The following is a 9120-nucleotide window of genomic DNA, read 5'->3' on the forward strand; positions in this document are numbered from 1 at the left end:
GATCACTGATCTTGGTTGCTATTTGGATGTCATTGAGTTGACCGAGAGCTTATTTGGGCTTATGTATTGCTTCATGGTTAATACGACCGGTGCTTCATGTATGTCATGCTCTCTTGGATGCGCTTGATGCATTGACAGGGTCACTTATCACTGGTGCTTTCTCTTGGGTTGTTTGAGCTTCTGAGCTCGCTTTGTATGCCTTTTGTGCCAGTGGGAGCATTTTACATGCTTGCTTGACCTTTGATAGTTGCATGCTATTGGAGCACTTACATGTATTTGGAGTAGTTTATGTCTTGAACATCTACATACGCATTGAGACTTTGGGATCATACTCCGATCTTTATGGATATGCATTGATGTACTCTTGGTTCACAGGATGCTTATGAGCTGAGTCTCATATTTGGATCTTTCTCTTTGAGCAGACACCTATTTGTGTCAGGTTTTGGCAATTACAGGAACACTTTGCCTAGAGTGTCTGGGGGTGTGGCTTTCACTGGCAGATGTTATTTTGACATGCTTCGGTGTTGAGCTGTGTTCTTTTCACTGTCATTGGCCTTGCTTATGTCCGTTTCATGCCGGCTTTGGACCTAGCATTGTTTGCTTGACATTGGATCCTATTTTGGGACAGTTTGCTCTCTAGACTGCATACCTGCAATTTATTACAGCAAGCAGTTATTGGTGGACTGAGGTGTACTTTTCATGCTGAAATATCCTGATTTGGTGTATCGCACCTAGTACTAAGTGGGCAACAACTTTTGGCACACTTTGCTCGCCCTTTGAACCCCGTTTTGGTCATTTTTGGGCAGTTTTTGCAGTAAAACAGCAAACAATTTTGGACTGTTTGGGCATTTCCAGCCTGCATAATGGCATCATCTTCGCATGATAGTGCCATCTTTAACATTAGAAAGTTGGATGGTACCAACTACTCTTACTGGAAGAGTCAAATTTGGCAGGTCTTGGTGCAGAAATCTCAGATTAAGCCACTTCAGTTGAGTGGGGAGCAGCCTGAAACTATGGACAATGACGACTGGCTTGAACTTGATGAGCTATGCAAGTCCACGATTGTATTGTCTCTCACTGAACAGGTACATTATAATGTATTTGAGGAAGCATAGAGTGCATGGGATCTATGGAATAAGATAAAAAATCTTTATGATAAGAAAAGTCCGGCAAGTCAGATGTACTGGTTGAAGCAGCTTATGGATCTGCTCATGAAGGATAATGCGACTATGTCTGCTCACTTGAGCCAGTTCCATGCTATACTGAAGAACCTGACTTCACAGGATATCACCTTTGGAGAGGAAGTAACTCCTCTTTTCTTGCTTGGGACTCTGAATGAGTCATGGGATGTTTTCCATATTGCTCTTTGTGCCTCTAGTGCTACTCTAAAATTGGCAGATGTTGAGAGTGCTCTTCTTCAGGAAGAGGTGAATCGCAAAAGCTTGGATGCCTCTCGTGGTAGTCATGCTTTGACAGTTAGAGGCAGGAATGACTGGAATGATCGTGGTAATAACCGTGGTCATGACTCGCAGAAGGGTCGGTCTAAATCTCGTGGCAAGTCGCGTGGGCGCAATGCAAATGTCACTTGTCATCATTGTGGGAAAAAGGGCCATATTAGACCACAGTGTCATGAGTTGCGCAATGAGAAGCGCAAGGATAAGGGGAAAGATAAAGTGCAGGAGAAGTCCTCTGATTGTAGCACAGTACCTGCGAAGTCCAGCGTCAAGATTGAGGAAATTAATGTCACGCAGACTGAGGAGTCTGATGGTGGTGATGAGTTTATACTTGCAGCTAGTTCTTCTGATGCTTCACACTTGACTAAGATATCTAGTATGCACAGTGCTGGTTATTGGATTCCGGAGCATCCTTCCATGTGACGCCTTACCGTGAGTGGTTCCACTCTTACCGCACTATATCTGGTTCAGTCAGACTTGGAGACGACAGGTCTCTTGACATTGTGGGCATGGGTGATATTCAGTTGCAGTTTTTCACTGGCAGTTCATTTTTGCTTAGGGATGTACGTCATGTACCTGCGCTTACGCGCAATCTTATGTCTGCAGGACAGCTGGATGATGCAGGATTTCATGTATGTTTTGGGGATTCTGCCTGGAAGATTACTCGTGGTAGACTTGTGCTTGCTAGAGGCGCCAAGTCTGGCAGCCTCTATCCTCTTGTTGTATCTGGGTCCTCAGTTGACCATGTTTTGGCAGTGGGTTCTATCCCACATGTATCACTTTGGCATGCTCGTTTAGGGCACATGTCTTTGAAGGGAATGAAAATGTTATCTAGTTTGCAGTATCTTCCGCCTTTGGATTATGCATGTTTTGACTCGTGTGATCATTGTCTTTATGGTAAGCAGAATAGGTCTACGCATAAGAAATCGGGTAGGCCACGCATGAGTGAGCCCTTGGCATTGGTGCATTCCGATGTTTGTGGGCCTATGCCTTGCATGTCTATGGGTGGCGCGAAGTACTTCGTTACCTTCATTGATGATTTTTCTAGGAACGTGTGGGCTTATCCCATAAAGCAGAAGTCCGATGTCTTGGCAGTTTTTGAGAGATGGCTTGCTCTTGTTGAGAACCAGACTGGGTATAGGCTGAAATGCCTTAGGACAAATAATGGGGGAGAATATGTCTCTCATGCTTTTGAGCAGTTTTGTGATGACAGGGGTATTAAGCGTCAGTTGACCGCCCCTTACACCCACCCCAGAATGGTTTGGCTGAGCGCATGAACAGGACTATTCAGGAGCGTGTGCGCTCTATGCTTAGCCATGCAGGCCTACCCCAGAGTTTTTGGGCTGAGGCAGTTAGTACGGCAGTGCATGTCATAAACCGATTGCCTTCCAGTGGATTGGATTTTCAGGTTGGAGAGGAAGTTTGGGCTGGTAAGCCACCCTCTTATGCGCATCTTCGTGTCTTTGGATGTGAGGCATTCTGCCATGTGCCCAAGGACAAGAGGAGTAAATTGGATCCAAAAAGCATTAAATGCATATTCCTTGGCTACGGTGAGTCAGGAGAGATGGGCTATCGCCTATGGGATCCACAGGCACGGAAAATAGTATGCAGTCATGATGTCGTCTTCCATGAAGACAAGATGCACAGGCAGCCTGAGAAGGTGGTTGAGATCCGCAGAGTGATCTTTCAGGAGGAGCCTAGAGCTCCAGCACAGCCAGTAGTACAGCCTGCAACAGTTCCTCCACAGGGCCAGGGTGTTGGACAGGCAGCAGAGCCTGCGGTGAGACAGTTTGCTAGAGACAGATGTCCACCTGACAGATTTCAGCCCTCTATGCATTATGTTTTGGTTACAGATGCAGGAGAGCCTTTCACTTATGATGAGGCTATGCGCAGGGGTGACAGTCACTCCTGGGAGAGGGCTATGCAGTCTGAGATAGACTCCCTGCATAAGAATGAGACTTGGGATTTGGTTGCCTTGCCTAAGGGCAAGAAGGCTCTACCATGCAAGTGGGTGTACAAGCTGAAAAGTACCCCTGGACACCCCAAGCCGGCATACAAGGCTAGATTGGTAGCAAAGGGTTTTAAGCAGGAACATGGTGTGGACTTTGATGAGGTCTTCTCTCCTGTGGTTAAGATGACCACCCTGCGCTTAGTCTTGGCTTTGGTTGCACAGCTTGACTTAGATCTATATCAGATGGATGTCAAGACGGCTTTTCTACATGGGGACTTGCATGATGAGATCTATATGGATCAGCCTAAGGGCTTTGCAGAACCTGGCAGGGAGCACCTAGTGTGCAAGTTGAAGAAGAGCTTGTATGGCTTGAAGCAGGCACCTAGGGAAGGGTATCATAAGTTTGATGCCTTTATGCAGTCACAGGGCTATAGCAAGAGTGCTATGGATCCGTGTCTTTACACGAAGAAAGCCCGTGATGGCAGTTTGCTTATCTTGGTACTCTATGTTGATGATATGCTGATAGCAGGGAAAGCTCATGATGAGCTAGATGCTCTTAAATCTCAGCTGAAGAAGAGCTTTGAGATGAAGGATTTGGGACAGGCCTCACATATACTTGGGATGCGCATCAAGTGCGATAGGCATCAGGGGCTTTTGTATCTCTCACAGTGGGAGTACATTCATAAAGTCCTTGAGCGCTTCCGCATGCAGGACGTAAAGCCTATTGGCTGTCCATTACCTTCTTATGTGAAGGTATCACTGGCCGATTGTCCGTAGATAGATGAGCAGAGGGCCGAGATGGCCAAGATCCCTTATGCTTCAGCCGTGGGCAGTTTGATGTATGCCATGATAGCCACTCGTCCAGATATTGCGCATGCAGTTGGTGTTGTGGCATGCTATGTGGCTACACCTGGCAGCAAACATTGGGATGCCGTGAAGGGTATCATGAGGGTACCTGAAGGGCATAGCAGATAAGTGTATTTGCTATGGCAGCCAGGATACAGGGGTCGTGGGGTACATTGACTCCGATTATACAGGACATGCAGATAGTAGGAAGTCCACTTCTGGCTATGTATTCACCTATGCTGGAGGGGCTGTCTCTTGGATGTCTAGGGTTCAGAAGTGTACGGCTTTGTCTACCACTGAGGCCGAGTATGTTGCAGCCACTGAGGCTTGCAAGGAGGCCATATGGTTAGGCCGTCTAGTTGCTGACCTTGGGATTGATGCTACACCTACACTGCATTCGGATTCTATGAGTGCCATTCAGTTGGCTAAGAATCCGGTCTTCCATGCGAAGACAAAACACATTGAGGTGAGGTATCACTTCATACGTGGTGTCGTGGAGGACAAGTCTGTTGACCTTGTCAAGATCTCCACTGACGAGAATCCTGTAGATCTACTCACGAAGAGCCTCACTACTGAGTGCTTTGCCTTCCTCAGGAGGTTGATGGGCGTTGGATGAGATGTCACCTTTTCTCATCCCTTGTACCTATGTACATTTGTACTGTCTTTTATTTTTTCTTTTCTCTCTCACTAGGGCAGATTCGCCTTCGTCACTTTATTCTTTATTCTTTTAGTGACAGTTTGAATAAAGGAAGGCCCGGTCACACATTGTGACTGTTGGAGTTCCCATTTCTTGTCTCTCTCTTTTCTTGCTCTTGCTCTCCTGCCATAGCTCGTGTGCAAGCTTTGATCCTTCTCACCTTTCATTCAATAGGCAAAGGAACCAAATCCCACATATGAATTTTATGTAGTGAGTCATACTTTGACTACATGGCCCTCTCCCAAGTGTGGCTATCACCTCTGCGCATGGCCTCATCATAAGTAAGAGACTCACCAATATATGTCACCATAATATAATCCATAGAGGGGTCAAACCTCGAGGGCTATCATCTATCTCTAGTAGACCACCTCAACGTAAGTCGGGGGGCCTAGATATCCTATGGAGCATCAAGGACCTCAGCCACTAGAGCATCGGCTATTGTGGCAGGTTGTCTAGGTGGTTGTACAATAGCAGGGGACTCCTCCAGAAATATCACCATGCATACCTCAAGAACATGCTCATGTTGCTTATGCATTTTCTCCTCATGGAAAACAACATCATGGTTGCAGATAACCGTCTGAGCCTATGGATCCCATACGTGATAGCCCATCTCACTTGCATCTCCATGACCAAGAAAGATGCATTTCCTAGACTTAAGATCTAGCTTATTATGCTTGTGTTTGGGAACATGATAGAAAGCCTCATAACCAAAAACATGCAAATGATCATATGAGGAAGGTTTTCCAAACCATACCTCCTCTGCAACCTAATAGTCAAGAGTAGTACATGGGGACTGATTTATCAAGTGTATGTCAGCTGCCTCAACCCAAAAAGGTTGTGGTAAGCTTGTCTAGCTAAGCATACTGTAAACTTGCTTCTGATTGTCATATTCATGTGCTCAATTGTTGGCATACCAGTTTGGTGTGGGGTATAAGGGGTGGTCAACTGACACTTTAAAATACTCCTCTTGTCACAAAACTTCTCAAAGACTTTAGAGACACACTCACCCCCATTATCTGACCTTAGGCATTTCAACCTATACCCAAACTAGTTCTCTTAACTAATGCAAGACAATGCTAACATGTAGCCAAGACTTCTGATTTCTACTTAATAGGATATGCCCAAACCTTATGCATATAATCATGAATGAAGGTAATGAAATGCTTCGTGGCACCTAATAACTTGCAGGGCATGGGACAACATACATCCGAATGAACAACAGCCAATGGCTCACACCCAAGCATGTCATACCAAACTTTTTATGTGTATTATGTATTTCCCTACCATATAAATAAGACTCAAAGCACTTATAGTCAAGGGGTAGAAGATATTGCAAAAACAAGTAAGCATTTTCATTCCTTTCAAGGACATATGCCCAAGGTGATGGTGCCAAAGAGATACATGTGGAATTGCATCCACTACCAAAACATGGTCAACTAACCCAGATATAAGCAAGGGGTAGAGAGTATTACACTAAGCACCACATGCAATGACAAGATTCCCATGGGTAATCTTCCATAAGGAATCACCAAAAGAAACTACATAACCTGCATCATCCAAAGTGCTAGTAGAGATAAGGCTCTTCATGAGAGCCGGTACATGACGTACATCATGAAGAGTAAACATGCTATCAAGATTGTGAGAGAGAAGGAAGGAGTCTCACTTGTAGCTTTCTTGCTTGCACAATGGGGGAATACACACACAGGTGGAGGCTGAAAACAGTTTTCCTCTTCTTAGTTGTGTAAGCCAAAAGAACTCAAGTACATAGAAATAGAAGAACCCTATATATGGGTCTCAAACCAAATTCAACTAACTAAGGTGGCATATTAATTGAGCCACGAACTAGAGTAGATAAGGATAGCTGTCATCTAGCTATTATTCATGGGCGGTGTACCAACCGCATCTGCAACTGACAAGTCGGTGACATAAATGCACAACGGTCACCCTGGCATATCACGAGTGGAGCTCGATATCTCAACACTCCCCCTCGAGCTCAATCCCAATTCCTGCACACCAAGCAGGTCTCTGAACTTGCACAGCCAGTCATCCCATATTTGGATAGCATGTCCAATCCATACTACCTCTGTAAGAGCCATATCCCACTTGGTGATCTAATCACCTCAATGCCCAAGAAATAACGTAGCTCTCCCAAATCCTTCATCTCAGACTTCTACTTCAATAGCATTTTCACATGAAGGATATCTTCACCACTATCACCTGTGATAATCAAATCATCAACATAAATGACAAGTAGCATAATACCTTTCTCTGTTTTTCTCACATAAAGTGAGAAATCTGCCTTGGAAATCTGAAAGCCAATAGTGACAAGATACTGTCCTATCTTGTCAGACCATGCTCTAGGTGCTTGCTTCAAACCATACAATGTTTTCTTCAACCTGCAAACAAACTCAGGATGAACTGCATGCACATAACCTGGTGGCTGCTCCATATATACCTCTTCTTGCAAATCACCATGCAAGAAGGCATTCTTTACATCCATCTGATGTAAAGGCCATTCCTTTGATGCAACCATAGCAATGACTGCTCTTACGGTTGCCATCCTTGCAACCGGACTGAATGTTTCTTCATAATCAATGCCATATGTTTGTGCATACCCCTTGACTACTAATCTTGCCTTGTATCTGTTCACAGAACCATCTGCATTATGCTTCACCTTATAAACCCACTTACAGCCAATTGCATTCTTACCTTTAGGCAAAGGTATCAATTCCCATGTAGCATTTGCTTCCAAGGCATCCATTTCTTCATCCATGGCTTTCTCCCATTTTTATTTTCCCGTGGCTTGCTCAAAAGAAGTGGGTTCCGGTTCCTGTATCACTTTGACCATATATGCATAGTGAATGGCTGTAAATCCATCATATTTCTGCCTATCCACAGGATACCTAGCTCTGGTAGACCTGCGCAAAGTAGGTTCACTCCCAGGTGCTCCCAAAACATCCCTGGTCTTCCTTACTCCAGGTGTAACAATAGAAGGAATACCCAACTCATCATCAATGCCCTGTTTTGAGCCACTGGATTCACCATCCACATAAAAGTGACCTGCATTCACATCAAACATGGGCTGATCTACCTTCTCTTTTCCTTTTCGTGATACCTGCATACCACTATCTACATTGCTTTGAGAAGATTCTCCTGATCTCAATCTGCTTGTCCATGGCGAAGAATGTGAACCACTGCTAGAGGACGCTCCAGGTCCACTCATATCTTGTGACTGCTGCTGTGAATTCTGTGCAGCATTACTGTTTTGTGCATCTACATTATCAATCACATTTACTAGTTTATACCAGCTACTCATCTCATAAAAAATAGCATCTTTGCTCACTGTAAACTTACGAGTAGAAGGGTTATAGCATCTATACCCTTTCTGCTGCAGAGAGTAACCAATAAAGATGCACTTCTCAGCTTTTGGATCCAACTTGGATCTCAACTCATCTGGCACATGAACATAGGCAATGCAACCAAAAATTTTCAAATGAGAAATATCTGGTTTCCTACCAGTATACCTCTCCTCTGGAGTCATCCCATGTATTGCTGCAGTGGGAGTCCTGTTCATTATGTAGACTGCTGTAGCAACTACCTCAGCCCAATAAAAATCTGGCAGGTCTTTTTCATTGAGCATGGCACGAGATACCTCTCCAATATGCATTTTTTTCTTTCTGCAATTCCATTTTGTTGTGGGGTATGACTACATGAATATTGCTGCTTTATGCCGTGCTCCTGCAGGAACCTTGCAAACTCATTTGAGAGGTACTCTCCCCCTCCATTTGACCTTAGGCATTTTATTTGCAGGCCTGTTTCTTTTTCAACCATAGCTTTAAGAGTTTTGAAATGCCCAAAAACTTCACTTTTATTTTTCATAAAATACACCCAAACTTTTATGCTATAGTCATCAATAAAAGTGACAAAATAATGACAGCCTCCAAGAGATGCAGCTTTAGTAGTCCACACATCAGAGTGGATTAATTCCAATGGCTTCTTACTCTCTTGAACATGTCTAGGAAATGGTTTCCTTGCCTGTTTTCCAAATTGGCAGGCTTCACATACCTTATGCATTTCTGCAACCTTGAATTTAGGCAATCCTGCAACAATATTTTGGGCCTGCATTGATTTAAGTCGCTATACATTAACATGACCAATGCGTTTATGCCAGA

The sequence above is a fragment of the Lygodium microphyllum genome, chromosome 28 (assembly GCF_053477565.2).
Source record: "Lygodium microphyllum isolate KBCC chromosome 28, Lygodium_microphyllum_v1.1.10, whole genome shotgun sequence".
Classification (NCBI taxonomy): domain Eukaryota; kingdom Viridiplantae; phylum Streptophyta; class Polypodiopsida; order Schizaeales; family Lygodiaceae; genus Lygodium; species Lygodium microphyllum.